The sequence below is a fragment of the Bactrocera dorsalis genome, chromosome 3, assembly GCF_023373825.1.
Source record: "Bactrocera dorsalis isolate Fly_Bdor chromosome 3, ASM2337382v1, whole genome shotgun sequence".
Taxonomy (NCBI): Eukaryota; Metazoa; Arthropoda; class Insecta; order Diptera; family Tephritidae; genus Bactrocera; species Bactrocera dorsalis.
The window spans coordinates 77,740,393-77,755,895 of NC_064305.1; the positions used below are offsets into that span (position 1 = coordinate 77,740,393).

Sequence of the window (15,503 nt, forward strand, 5' to 3'; positions counted from 1 at the left end):
AATCTTTTATATTCTTTTAGTTTTTTTAAATTAAAAATTAAATAATAATTTCATTTACTTTAAAAAGTTGACATATGGAGAAACTTTTTAAAGAAATCAAAATTTGCATACAACAGGCTTTTTGTTGGTTTTGACCAGAGTTTATTTATCCTAAGTTATCTATAAAACCTCTAACATTCAAACCGAAATTACTTTTTAGAACGGTATATCAAGAAAAGCATTGTCATTAGTCATAATTGCAACTGGCATGACTACAACTACAACTTTGGAATCAGTGTGGAAAATGCATATTTATGTGAATGTTGATGAAATATTTACGAACTACTTTTCTGGTTTTGGCATTACCGCACGTACTTACATTTTTCTCTTAAATAAACTTCACTAAGTTTATGAGTTGTCACCGGTCAGCTGTCACAGTTAGTACAACAGCATTTTGCAATTAGTACTTGCATCTTTTGTTAGAATACGTGTAGATACCGCGCTTTTTATGATTTAGTATTATAAAATATGTGATCAAATGCTGTCATTTGTCAGCTGTCACTAGTGACCACCTGAATGTTGATGAAAAATTTAGAAACCAGCTTTCTGACTATGACTTTCGCGCAAGTAGTTGCATTTCGAAATAAAATTTTTATGAAAATCTTTAAGTAAGTTTATGAGTTGTCAGCTGTCATGAATAGATACAAAATCTTATTTATCTTATTAGTAGTACTTATTTAGTACTTCTTTTAATAGAATAGTTGTAAATACTACGCTTTTTATGAATAGGTATTATAAAATATGCAATAAAATGCTGTCAATTGTCGGCTGTCACTAGTAATCAACTGAATGTTGATGAAAAATTTAGAAACCAGCTTTCTGGCTATGACTTTCCTGCAAGTAATCGCATTTCAGAAACAATTTTTTTTTTTTAATATTTACCTAATCTTATGAGTTGTTAGTTGTCATGGCTAGAAGAAAAGTCTTATTCAACTAGTACTATAATCGTTTGTCAGCTGTTACAGTAAAGAAAATTTTATCTAAAATTTTAAGAACTTCGGTATGTGTTAGTGCTACATTCTCCTAGTAGCAAATGCTTGGTGTAATTTATCTTGCAATTTGTCAGCTTGAATTTATCTGACAAGAGTAAAGCATTATCGTGACAAAAGGGATTTGTTATTGTCTGATATTAATAATTCTCTCTTATTACACCAGCAGCTTTCCTTTCTCATCGAGACTCATAGAAACCAATATCTTTAGTTTCAAGAGAAATATTCCGCTTTCAGTTTAGTTGGAACTAAATACATCCCTTTGATTGCTTTGTTATATCCTTCACATGCCTTACAAGCTTCACAATTTGTCCTCAACTTGCATAATTAGTTCTACCGCTTTAACTCAGCTCTCAGTCTTCAAGCACCAGCCTTTAGTTTATTTTACTTTATTTTTGAATTCTCCTCCTTCACTTTGAGCGACAAACAACAAAGTATTAAACTAAAGAATAATGAACAACGTTAACAAAACTTATAACCTGACATAATTTAAGGTGCAACTTTCACTCAACTTTCCGCCAACAACTCTACAAAGTCAGCAAAGAAAGCAGAGAGACAAAGACACACACAAGCACATAGGCAACGTTTCATTTGCACAGGGCTTCGGCTTCATCAAAAGTTGACCATTTGTAATTTATTTTGCGCTCGCCTCGAGCACAGCAGAAATAATCGAGAAAAAAGCATAAAAAGTGAAATGAAAGTCCGAGCTAAAGTTCAAACGAGCAGAAGTACTCGTAAAGCAGCAGCGCGGTGGAAGGGAAGGTGGTGTCGCAGAAAAAATGTGCGGAAATGCGCATTTTTGAGTTACTCATTTATAATAATTCGCAACGTCATTCGGACAGGCGGAAAGTCAGTCCGGCGCTGTCATGTTCCAGCGCCGCTGTAGCGACAACAAAGCACACACACCTTGCCTCATAAGCTACACGCGTTATTACCAGCTCAGCGGCTTATTACTTATGGCCTTCGCTTAGCCCTTCTTATTACAGCATCATTTCGTTCGGTTTACTTGACTCCGCTTGTTATATTCATGAGATTACACCATGTCCGCTTATCGGTCCATGTTTTCCTTTTTGCAACACTTACACTTTTCTTTGAATTCCTTCTTCCATTGTGTACGTACTTTTTTGCTGTTTTTTTTTGTGCTTTGCGCTTATTCGTTCAATTCTTTAGCCTGCAAGTGAACTGCCTTGTACTTTCTCTGCAGTTGATTGGAAAATGGCGGAAGTGCGGGAAATGAAAACGGCAATGAGTGCACAGAAACTAAGTCATATTCCTACGTTCTTCGTATCCTTCATTAGTTTTCTACAGTTGATTTGCTTTCTGCTGAAGCTTTCTGCATTTATGAGAAATGTAATCTATTTTGTATGAAGCACCAGCCTTTATCTTTGTTTGTGTAATTTTACTGTTGGCTTTGTTCATAAGATGTTTAAATGAAAATATTATACAAACAGAGATAAGCTATTAAGGGAGTAGTTCTAAACAGTAATAAGGTAGCTTATTTAGATATTGGTTTATTATGCTCTCTGTGCTATTATTATTTCACTTTAAATTTATTTTCATTCCGAATTAATTTTATATTTTTTTATTTTCAACCACAATTTCTGCTAAATTTTCCTTTCTTTTACTCTTTTTTACTACTATTTCTACTACCTTTTATATTACTTTTTCAACATCTGTGCTGATCTAAACATATGTATGTACATGTCTCCTGGTTTCACCTAGTTTAAAATTTCCTAATATAAAATCACTTTTATAAAGGTTTTCCGAAAAATTTTTGATCGGTTAAAGCGAAATTATATAAAGCTTGTTACTACTACTTTTTTCTAATACATTTTTTAATTATGTTCCAACTTTTGCCCCTAGCGTTATATCCTAAATGCAGTTCGAACGAGCTTGAAATGCTTATATACTCGTCGCAAGCTTTTTCGAAATTTGTTCGAAGTGTTGAGGAAATTTTATTTTATAAAAGGCGCATTTCTACTACTTTTTCTATTACTACTAATTCTTCTACTGTTTTTAAAACTATGTCTTTACTTTTATTTTAATAATAACTGGTAGTAGGTAGAAAAAGCAATAGAAAAAGTAGTTAAAAAAAGGAAGTAGAAAAATGAATAGTAGAAATGCTTTAGAAAGAGTGGAAAATTTTCTGTTATCATCTGTTATTAATCTGTTAATAAATATAGTAATTAAAAAAAATAAAGAAAAAAGTAGTAGAAAAGGTAGGACAAAGATTAGTAGTAGAAAAATCAGAAAAATGTCTGCTCTTATTTTTTATTATATTTCGAAAGCATTTCTACTACTAATTTTTCTACTACCTTTTCTAATTTTTTCCGACCTTTTCACTACTTTTTCTATTATTTTAAAGTGATAGCAAAAGTATTTTTTTTTACTTTTTTAAAGTATTTCTACTGCTAAGTTTTCTACTACTTTTTCTACTACTTTTTTCTACTCCTTTTTTAACTACTATTTTTACTGACTAGTTTATTACTTTTTTGATTGCATAAGTGATCTTGACTTCAATTGCAAAGCATTTCCCCCTACTATTTTAAACCACTTTTAAAAGGTTTGCTTATATGTATGTATGTATGTATATACATAAGTTAATTTCAATATCTTCTAAATTTTATAAAAATACAATCGTTATTTCATCTCTACTAATCTAAAATTTTTACTACTTTTTTAATAAAATTTCTACTACTATTTTATACTACCTTTCTACTATCTTCTTCAATTAACTCTATTTTTGCTTACCAACTGATTATTGCTTTATACCGCTTTCGATAGTATATTTGACCATCAGACTTGGCTTCAAAAGCATTCCTACTACTATTTAATTCCACTTTTAAAATAATTGCAAGTAACTCTTAATATTTTCTGAAAAATAGTAATAACATATTTTAACTTTGTGTTTACCTTCTAAAATATTTCGATTTTATGTATTAATTATTTTGTTTGTCCTGATCATTTTGCGAATATTCTACTACTATTTTCACTACTCTCATCAAACAATCTTCTGATTTAAATTCTTTTATTTTTTACTGCTAAACATTTTAGCAAGATTATCCGACTACTTTTTCCTTTATAAACACTTACAATATTCTCTTCCCACTGCTTTTTTCCAATATACTTGTACATATATTTATTTTTGTCCTTTCTTCTTCTTTTCCTTTTGCATAATTTTGATATTTCTTCAATAATTCTATATCTTTTTACTTCTGTTCCTCTTTCTACCAATACTTTTATTAATTCTTCGCATCCCTTATCACGCTGCAAAAGTGGTTCTTAAATTTTCTTGTATTCGCTTGCGCCATCTGTCGTTTTTTAGTAGAAACTCCCATGAGCAATACGGAGCTTTTCAAACTTTTACTACAATACCTAGAAAACCACATGCGGCATTCAAATCTCCATAGCTGCAAAACTGTGATCAACATTCCAGTTGCCTTAAAAATCTTTAAAAGCACGCAAAACCTCTTTCTTATTTTTTTAGAAAGCTTAGTAATAAAAGCTTCTGCATTCCACTTTTCAAATCATAAGCTCAACAAACTTTAAAGCATTTTAAACCAAGCTTTTCCCAAAACAATCTTCAAAAGCTGATATATGCCGCCAAATACAAGCAGTTCCTTGAAAGCTGCACTCACGCTAAAAGCTCATGACCCATATTCGCCTTTGCCAGCCAGTCAGCGGCCTTGAGTTACCCTCTACGTCAGCTCACAAAATTATTGCAAGCTTTAATGCATTTAGCGCAGCGGCAGTTGTGATTCAATTAAGCTAAACGTAAGCAGGACACACATATTAACCTTGCAACGCATATGTGTGCGTGTTTGTATATGTTTGTGCACATATACCATATGTGCGTTAGGCAGTGTGTGTTGCAGATAATTACAATAGCGACAAGCTGTTGTCTGTGCCCTGTTTACAGTAGATAATGCAACTATTTTTAGTAGCATACTTTGCGGCGACACTCAATTTCAGCAGCAGCTTCATGCAATTACTTCTACAAGATACCGGATTTTATGCTGTCGCACTCACACACACGCGCACATAAATGATGGTTTATGTGATGCCTAATTATTGCCTGCTCTTCCTAAGCTGTATATTAGCTGGCGAGCTGGCAAAGCTTTGTGGCATTATAAATATGTTGCCTTGTTTGCCGCTAATTGGTAAAATTGCAGTGTTTTCCTCAAATATGGCCGCTGTGTGCATTTGATAGTGGTAATTTTAGTAAATTCATTCTTAGAAACTGTAGTGATTGCAGTACAGATGTTTGTGGTCTGTGTCATATTGCCGACTTAAATATGGAGACTAACTCAATTAAGCTTTGAAGGGTTATAATATGCTAAATATTTGCATTGAGTTTCAAGTTTTGGGTACTAATTGGTTATAGTTTGGGTATACACCACTCATTTTGGTTATTTTGTAGTCGATATTTTTGATGACAGCTGTCATTTGTAATCTATAACTAAATTATAAGCTTCCCTGTCAGCAGTCATTCGTCAGTTAGCTTTTTTGCTTTGTAAATTGTGTTTATGAGCTCTTTAGCGGCAAATTTCGTCACTTGTAAAGTGTCATATACTATACCTTTTTCATAAATCAATTAAGGCGTGATACACTAATTGTCAGCTGTCATTTGTCAAGGGTCTGAAATGTCATTTATTTTGGGTTTTGCTAAAAATAAAATTACTTTTGCATATAATATTTGTATATATTACGTAAATAACAGATTTATGATCATTATTTTTATATTTGCCATCAAAAAGTTTAATTTTCGAATGACACTCTGGTCAAAGTGAGGAAGTGTGAAATGTTTACAAATACATTTGATTTTAGAATAACAAACCATTGACCATATTTACCTTATATGACTCTTTGCAGTTTCAGTTTACTTGATAGTCCTCTGCTATCAGTCATAAGTCAGCTGTCATCTGTCATTTGTCTTTCGTCATATATACTACACCATTTTTATCACTGCAACTGATTTTTATTAATGAAACTTTCATCAAGAAAATAAGAATTGAATAAGCTATCATCTGACATTTGTCATCTGTCACATGACAACAAATATCTGTGACAAGTTATTGGATACTTCTAAAGCAAAATGCCTTAGCCTAGTATCTGGAACATTAGCTAATAAGATCAACCATATATGGTTCTCTGTCGTTTCAGCTCTAGGCATGGTCATATGCAGCCTGTCATAAATCACTTGTCATATGTCATTATATCGTATATACATATCACACCATTTTTGCCACTTCACTTTAAGATTTTATTAAGAAAATATATAAAAAAGTTATTTTGATAAAATCGACCACATGCCGTTTGTCGTCTGTCAGCTGTCACATGCCAACTAATATGTTTGACATGTTAGTGGATATATGTCAAAGAAAAAGCCTTTGCATATTATCTGAAATTTTGTAAAAAAATAAATTCAACAGACTATAAAGTATTTTCTAAAATATAAGGCCAGCAACCCTTTCTCATTTTTTATTATAAATTATTTTTCTCCGGCAACACCGCCAACTTTACTTTTCAATTTTGCATCCAGAAAAAGCTACAGAAAGCTTATGGCTTATATAAACTCTCTCTGTTCTCCACACGTGTGCTTTATTTACTCTCTCTCGCTCATGAAACGGCTCAAGCTTTTTATAAGTAACCCAAAGGATTCTAAGGCTGCCACACTGTAACCTTTATTAAACTATCAACACTTTAGTATACATTCGCCTTAAGCTGGCAGCGCGCTGGGCCCAGGAAAACATTTATATGTATGTAATCTCGCGCTCTCACGCTCTGCCGCTCGAGCATCCTCATCAATATGGCTACCTTGAATTGAGCATCGCTCAAACGTTAAGCGCGCGCTCTCTCCACGTTTGCCTTCGCTGTCATCCTGAGCGAGATGTCGTGCGTTTGTTGCATACTTTTAGGTACAGCAACGTATGCGGCTGTAGCAGTTGGATAACAAAAACACATGGCAGCGCATGCTGTGCGAATAGTTTGAAAATTTCCAGTGACGTGTGCGGTCGGACACGCTGTGCAGTGCAGCTAAACGTGCGAGTTGTGTGCCAAATAATTGTGAAATTAAGGTGAAAATAGCAAACAATTTGTGCGTGAAACTACAGTGAGGTGGCAAATATAATTATTGAAAATAGTGTTTCATACATTTTTCATAAAATATTTAAATAAAAATTAAAGCAAACTGCCATTTGAACGTGTAAATCAAAAAGTGTTGCATACTTTTGTGCGCGCACCAACATTTTAACGCGCTAGGTAAGTCATTGTTGTAATATAACTGTTTTGTGCGCTATCACTTCATCACTCTGCAAATCCTAATCACATTTTATGGCAATACGCCAGCCGAGCCAGCTTCCGCATGTCATGCGCCTAAATGTATAGTAGCAGCAGTGCACATAAGCACGAAATCAAATTGCAACACATTAAGCTGTCAATAATCCGCAATGCAATTGTAGCAATAACAAATACACGCACAAAACATGTCAATCCAAGCCAAGTGCATGTCAAATACACAAATTGCAGTCGTTTATGCACACACACACACATGTGTATAAGTGTATGTGAACTCTTTGGGCGGCTATACATATAAGTGCGTGTGTGCGCCTGCCTCTGTTGTAGGTCAGTGTTGCAATATTTATGGCGTGCCATATATGCGCTATGCATGTGTGTGCGTGTGCCCACCACACACCCATCAATAACTCGCTTGTTATGCGCCTAACTATAGGCAACAGATTTTCCACATATTATATACACTGTTTGTGTTTTTCATTGTTGTTTTCGTTTAATTTCTTTTTTTTTTGCATTTGCCGCAGTCTAAATTTGTATTTTCCCTAATTTTATTGTTGTTCACTGTCAATTTCATTTCATATTCACGCCGAGTGTGCGCATGTATTTGTGTCTCATGAAATTTTTATTCGTTCCAATTTTGTTCAATTGTTTGTTGTTGCGGCTGTTTTGCTTTCTCCACCGTTCTTTATGGGGTTTGTGGCGTTTGTGTTTGCCAAAAAGTGATTGCGTTATTTTAGGCGCTGTGGCTGTGCCTAAGCAGATTATGAGCTTACTGCGTGACCTGCTATGGTTTTATTACTTTTTTGTAGTTTATCTGCTGTGTGCGTTCGCTTATTATGTGCTTCGCAGGCAGTAAAAAGCTAGGTGATTTACTGTTGCGCAGTTGATAAATATTTTAATTGCATACCCTTAGGCGCATTTATTTTAATGGTCGTGTGATTTAGTTTTGCATTTATATTGAAAGTTTTTCAGCGCTTTTGTGCTATAATTTTAGGGATTGCGTAGTCATGTCATAATAAGTCAGCTGATTTACATATTTTTATGAATTTTAGTTTTGAAGTTTGAAGACAAGTTGAGACTGGGTAAAAATATTATAAATGTCGCTCAAAAGTTTCTTTTATTAGTTATAAAATATAACTATTACTCGATAGTGTTTAGATCTATCTTTTACTAATCAAAAAGTAATCAGCAACAAACCAGCCCATTCTGCTTTAGAAGTTCTTGACAAAAGTGAATTGAGTGTACAGCGTAGTGCAGTGCATAAAGAAGCCTATAATTCAGAGGAAGAGATCAAGAAAAAAAACAACTTCATATTTATTGATTACTAATATTAAAATGTACAAAATTTAATTATACAATCAGTATACTGCGTCCCTGTCATACACTTGTCATAAGTCAATAGTCATTTGTAAGGAGTCGGAAATATGTATATTTTTGCTCTTGGTTATGAATTTTTATCAACATCATTATCTTATAAGATATCCTGAAGACATCTGCTGAAATAGGAAATCAAACATTTTCAATGCAGTTTCACTAACCAAACTTCTGCGGTTCCAATAACTCGAGTTTATTGAACATTTTTTGATTACAATTGAACACTATTACTGAACGTGCGCAAATCGTGTGTTAACACTGAAAACACATCGAGATACAACTGTTGCTTTAAATGTCTTTTTTCGTGATTAAAAAATTGCCTCCGTCAAGTTTCAGCATAGTCTTTCCAAATTTGGCTTTCTTAAATGTTCCTAAACAACTTAACCTTAAACTCGATATGGATTTATGGCTCCTATAAACATATAATCTTAAGCTCGGGTTAGAACTTCCCAAAGACTTCCATTAACACTTTAAAATTAAACTCGGGTTAAAATTTCTTAAACACTAAAATAAACTTCTTTAGCAGAAACTCGAGTTATAATTTCTTAAAAACTTCTTTAGATACAACTCGAGCTAAAATTCCCTTAACACTATAAACTTCTGACGCTGAAATTCGAGTTAAAATTTACTAAACACTCCTATAAACTCCTTATGATTAAACTGAGGTTAGAATTTGCTAAACACTTATTTAAAATCCTTAAAAATAAACTCGAGTTTGGATTTCTTAAACACTCCTATAAACTTCTTAAGATGAAAATCGAGTTAAATTTTACTAAAAACGCTTATAAACTCCTTAAAATTAAACTCGACTTAACATTTTTTAAAAACTCTATAAAAATAAGCTCGAGTTCGAATTTTTTAAATACTCCTATAAACTCTCTGAGATTAAACTGGAGTTAAAATTTGCCAAAAACCCTCTTTACTCCTTATGATTAAAGCCTGGTTTGAATTTTCTTAAAACTTATTTAAACACATAATTTTAAACTCCAACTAGAATTTCTTAAATATTGCTCAATTTCCTAACGTATAAATAAGAGTTTCCCAGGCTCTCACAAATAAATAATCATAAACTCGAGTTATTTGTGGTACATAGAAGTACAAAAATGGAAGGGGTTTCGAGTTAAAAGAAATTATACACTATAGTTTACTAACACAAGGCAATATGTTATATTATTTTATATATAATAAATTACTTCTTAAGCAGTATCAAAACCACTTTGGATCCCTGACGCTTCCATATGCTGCCATATTATTCAGCAAACACAACCAAATAACAACAATTGTTAATAATAAGTCTTTATGTAAAATAATAGGTAACATTATTCTTAGAATACACCAAATTGCAACTTATAAGCACAATTATGGTCTGTCAGCTGTCAGCTGTCACTAATCATGCAACAGAATTGAAGTTTTGCTTAATTTAGTTAAATTTCCCCGGACTTCTGTTACTATTTTCGTCTCTAAGCACATATTCTTATACCACCAACTGTGTCTTCGAAGACAGTATGACCAACAAAACTGTTTTAAAATCAAATCTTTGCATACTTTAAAGAGTTCTTACGAAAATTTATTAACGCCAACAATTGCATCACTTTTGTGGCAAATGTCGCTGCGGTTTAGGCAACTGTCTTTTAAAGCGTTGAGTATGCGGCATTTATTACACTTTCCATCCGCACCCTCTTCTGACAGCGGCGTGAGCTTAAGAGTCCTTCGCTCCAGCATACGCACAGCTCACTTGCCTTTTAAATGACATTCCCCGCAAGTTTTGTGTCAACTTGTCAGCGCATAGTTGCATTTATTTTGCGCAAATCTTTTTCCTTTTCTCCTATTTCAACCATGACCCCAGCGCCCCTCACCCTGTTTGTGCGCGGCTGTCTGACATTTGTTACGTGCTTTCATTTCTTCCATTTTGTGTTGTGGGTTGTTGCTTGCTTGCTTTTCTGGCTTCTAGCTTTTCGCGCTGTTTACTCGCTTTTATCACGTACGCTTCTTCCTTGCACAGCAAACACACACACACACGCACGAGCATATTTGTGAGTGTTTGTGACGTGCATGAATTTATTTGTGTATGCAAAGCGCGTTTTTGTATTTTGATGTGCGCTCGGGAATACGAAATTATTTGTGGGTTTTAGTTTTTGATTTTTTTTTGTTTTTTTCCTGCTTTCTGGTTCTTGAGTTTAACACCACGCGAAGCAGGAATGCTTGAAATGCACTAGAAAGCGCGGCTGCGGTGAGCAGACACTTGTGTGTGCGTAAATTTGGGTGCTGAATAAATTTGGTTTTTTCAATGCTTTTCAGCTTGGATATTATTTGTTAAAAAAATGTTGTAGCACTTCTGAGAAATTTTTGTATTTGTTTTAAAAGGAGACTGAATATTAAAAATTTAATGATGAATGTTTATTATCATTCGAAAAAACATTATTTGGCATTTATTTTGTGTAGATTATCTCTTAAAAATCTTGGCCGCGGCTACGTCTCTGATGTCCATCCGTTGAGTTCAATCAATGACTCGTTCAAGCATTTCGACTGGTAACTGGCGAACGACATGCATAATGCTTTGCTCCAGAACCTGAATCGAAGCCGGATTGTCCGCATATACATACTTTCGACTTTACGTATCCCCACAGGAAAAAGTCTAACGTTGTGATTTCACACGATTTTGGTGGCCAATTGGCCGGTCTAAACGTGAAATTATCTGCTCATCGAAGTGTTCTGTCAATAAATCCATTAATTGATGTGGTGTGAGGGAAGTGACGCCATCTTGTTGAAACCAAATGTCGCCGAGATCATGAGCTTTAATTTAAGGTTTCAAATAGTCGGCTATTATGGTGGGATAACGTTGGCCAGTAAGGGTTACGTTCCTACCATCATAATTTTTGTGGAAATATGGACAGATGATTCTACCGGCCCGCAAACCGCACCAAACCGGTTTGTGTTTTATGAAAAATGGCAGCTTTTGAGTTTTTATTGCGCGCTGAAAGGTAGGCAACGGTATTTTGATTTAATATTGGACCTTTAATAGCCGTGCTTGAATTAAGTCGGCAACTCTAAGATTGTATGTCGAACTCACTTGCCTTTCTCTGACACAAAAAGCGTCCTCCGTCGCCTGAAAAAGAAGTGTACCCAATAAACGAAAACTTGACTAAATAAATATTAAGAGGCTAGAGAAAACTGTCTATATATATTCTTAGTTATTTTCACTCAGAGAAAATTTTAATGCAGACATAGCATACAATTAGGCGCCACAAAAAATGATCATTGATTAGACGAAAAAATATTATGCGTATTTGAAACATTTCCTAAAATAATATTAAATATAGTAAAAGTAAATATTTGCCGGCTGAAATGATAAGAAAAGTGTTTTTAAAAAAACATTGCAGCAGCTTAATCTAAAAAAATTTTGATTGTATAAAAATTACATAAATTAAAATAAAAAATAAAAAATTTATGCAGTTTCTATTTCAAAAACTCTCACAAAAAGAGATAAAATTAAAAACTTAGCTCAAACATTCATTTGCAACTAACCCACAACTAGTCCGAAAAGATACACTTGAAAGCAACTTCAACTTCTCATTGTAGTATGTAGCAATAAATTTTTATATACATATGTACATAACACACAAAAATATGTGATTAGTTCATTCAACTGTCGTCTATAAAGTTTCAACTGTCATTCGCATAAACATTTCCAACAACTCGCCGTCAAACTTGTTTATGCCACCAACACACCACCACAGGGCCAGCGCACTGTCACAGTACTGCGACACCTCATTCAAGCTCATTCTCAACTACTCAGCAACTTTTTTGCGCACACGCTCAAACGCACTTTTTATATGCCATTTACATGCCGCCCATTGCTAAGCTGTCATTCGCCCAACAACAACACGAAGTTCTACCGCACACACACTAACGCAAAATACTTCATTATCAGCCTTTTTTGTTTGTCATTTTCATGCATACTCACACTAGTTCGCTTTTCTTTCTATTTATTTCATTTCATTCTTATTTTTCTTAGGCACACAATTATTGCTGATTACTTTTTATTTCGGTTTTTTATGTACGACGTGCGGGCATAAACAATTTTTGCCCTTCGACCCACGCTAGCAATGCGTTACTGCGCGGATTTGCCGCTCGGCTGGCTTATGCTAAATTTAGCGGTACGAGTATGTGAGCGGATGATTTGTTTGACTGTGTGTGTGAGTGCGTTTGCAAAGTTAGTTGTTGTTATGTAGTTGTTGGTTATGAGTAAGAATGCGAAATCCATTTTGGTGCGCGCAGGAAATCGACTTGATTGACAGCTTGAAGGATATTAGAACGCATTAGCGTGTTGACTTTTGGGAAAAAAATTAATTATTTTGCGGATTCTTAGTGATATAACTATGTGTAGGTATTTTAAATATATGAATATGTATAATTTTTTTTTTTTAATTTCTAGTATTTTTTATATTTTTTCCAATGATTTTTTGATTAAAAAAAAAATATATATACAAAATTTCTTGAAAAAAAAACGTTGGTCATACTAATGGAGATAATTTTGTAATCCAAAAGAAGTCATCCTAAGATGAAAGGAATTCAAAACGAAACATAAAATTTCATCAATTCATGGAAAAATAATTTACGTGAGATCTGTGGTCCGAAAGAAAAGGAGAGGAGCCTGTTTAAGTTTTTAAGGGTTACAGATTCCATTTCTCGATTTTCGGCAATACTACGATTCCTATAGAAAAAAGTTATAAGGCAAAGTTTTAGGTAATGCAAGGTTCTACAATATTGTATCAACATCTTTTTCAAATAACCTCCAAATTCATGTCAAAAAGATCAAATATCCAAGTTTTTGAAATTTTTTATTTTAATTTTTTTTGCAAAATAAATTTGTATTCGTTCTCTGTTAGAAAAACATAATCCCCTTTTAATTCAAAAAAAAAAACTCATGTTATACTCAAGAAGACATATAACCGACTCTATACTACAGGTCAAATCGCAAGTACTTTGAATCTCATATCCACTATATGGTAGTTAACAGAATATATGCATAGATTTGTAATTCGATGGTATGAAAGCTAGTCTTGTATTGATAGTGGACGTAACTGTAATCCGATTCTCAAATAGTGTCAGACAGCTCAAGTTCAAAGTTGCGTACAAAATTTGGTTTCAATAGGTCGATTAACTTTAAATGTTTCAGTTTCCGCCTAAAAGTAGGCATTGCTTAGCCAATAAATCAATTTTTGAAGATTTTCATGATTTTCAAGAGCAATCTCGTTATTTATACATTCACAGAAAATTGGTTAACGAGTTATTTAATTCTTATTAATTTCACATATAACCATTTCTTGAGAGGCGGGCACCTTTACTACCCGAACTCACTAGCTCTCTAATATAATTTTTATAATATTCGTTCGTATATAATCGTTCTATGACCGTTGTTTATATTAGCTGTGCTACCAAATTCTCTAATCAGCTGCTGGAAATATTTTAATATATTCTTAAACCCTTTCAAATGAGGGTCTTCTCCTCTAGTTGTCCAAATTTTGTATTAGCATGAAACAAATAATGTGGAAAAAATATATTTTACTAATATTAAATAACCATTTTCTACAAAACCCTCTTCTAAAAGTCTTTCGCCGCCATCTCACTGCAATAAATTTCCATAAAACCCCAAACGCTTGAAACTTTTTACAATTTGCCATTTTTCTATTTTCTTATATATTAGCATAAACTCGAACCTTAGACCACACACACATTTCCTGTCAGCGCTCAACACACACACAGCCACTCACATACAAAGCAAACAATATTTATTTACACTCAACGACTTTTGCTGCGCTGAGTTATGCGCCAACAACAGTTAGCAAACTGGCACGAAAACATATACATATGTACATATATACATATATTATAAGTATACCGCATACCTCTCTCACAAGCAAATACATACAAATACACTTGCTAGCTCAAATAACACGCTCACACGTGCGTATTTTATTATTAGTGTGTGCTGTTGCTGCTTATTTTCAGATTATTTGTTGAACCTTAAATTCACACCAAAGGCAACGCTACAACTGCCACATTCTCCACCACACACACATACCTAAAATTTCTTACAATGCTTGTGCTTGTATTTGCATTATTTGCGAATTCACAAACACCCACACAGCATACACTCACCTATGTTTACACATAAGTATGCATCTATGTATATTCCTAGCTCCGTATGCGCCTTTGTATGCATAAATATTTGTAATTTCTAAGTCGTCGAAAGTTCTCCAACTTAGCTGAACGCACGCTTCCACAAAAGTCGCTGGTACACACTTATCTATTTACGAGTGTGTGCTTACCTTGCATGCGTTTCCTTTCACTTCGTGTCGTGAGTGCTCTTGACTCATACGCACTTTTGCACGTTTACACAATATTTAATATTTTCGGCGGGCGGTGGGTGGAACTCGCAACGACTTGTGAAAAGCGTGCAAAAATTGTACTTTTTTGAAAATTTTTGCGTTTCATTTGGACCGTTGGGAAATTTTTGGCTGTAGTGCAAAATTTGCATATTTTGAAAATGAAAAAGCCCACTTCGACGGCTACAATAACAGATATTTTTGAATTTTGGTGAGCAATTAACATGATGAGAAGTGAAAAATTGTTCAAACTCGCCAAAATATTCATTACTCTTAATCAGTACGGCTAGAGAATACTTAATTTTATGCTATCTTCGTTCGGTACTTACTCTTTTTGCACAATTTTCAGGACTTCTTAGATTCAAGTAGAGAATTTTGTGTGTCAAAAAATTTTGAAACAGTTGAGTTGTGTAACTCA

General features: G+C 33.8%; 2 protein-coding genes across 11 annotated transcripts in view; one reads left to right on the top strand and one right to left on the bottom strand.

Moving 5' to 3' along the window:
- The window catches only part of LOC105229157 (ATPase inhibitor A, mitochondrial), a 443,346-nt gene that overhangs the window by 348,780 nt on the left and 79,063 nt on the right, over nucleotides 1–15,503 (bottom strand). The window contains exon 1 of one of the 3 annotated variants that reach the window (XM_049453487.1): nucleotides 6,225–6,228. The exons of the other annotated variants lie outside the window; for them this stretch is intronic. The gene's annotated coding sequence lies outside the window, so the exon portion shown is untranslated. Of the gene's footprint in view, nucleotides 1–6,224; nucleotides 6,229–15,503 lie in introns of those variants that run through there. 3 annotated transcript variants of the gene reach the window in all.
- The window catches only part of LOC105229164 (syndecan), a 456,640-nt gene that overhangs the window by 328,649 nt on the left and 112,488 nt on the right, over nucleotides 1–15,503 (top strand). The gene's annotated exons all lie outside the window — the stretch shown is intronic.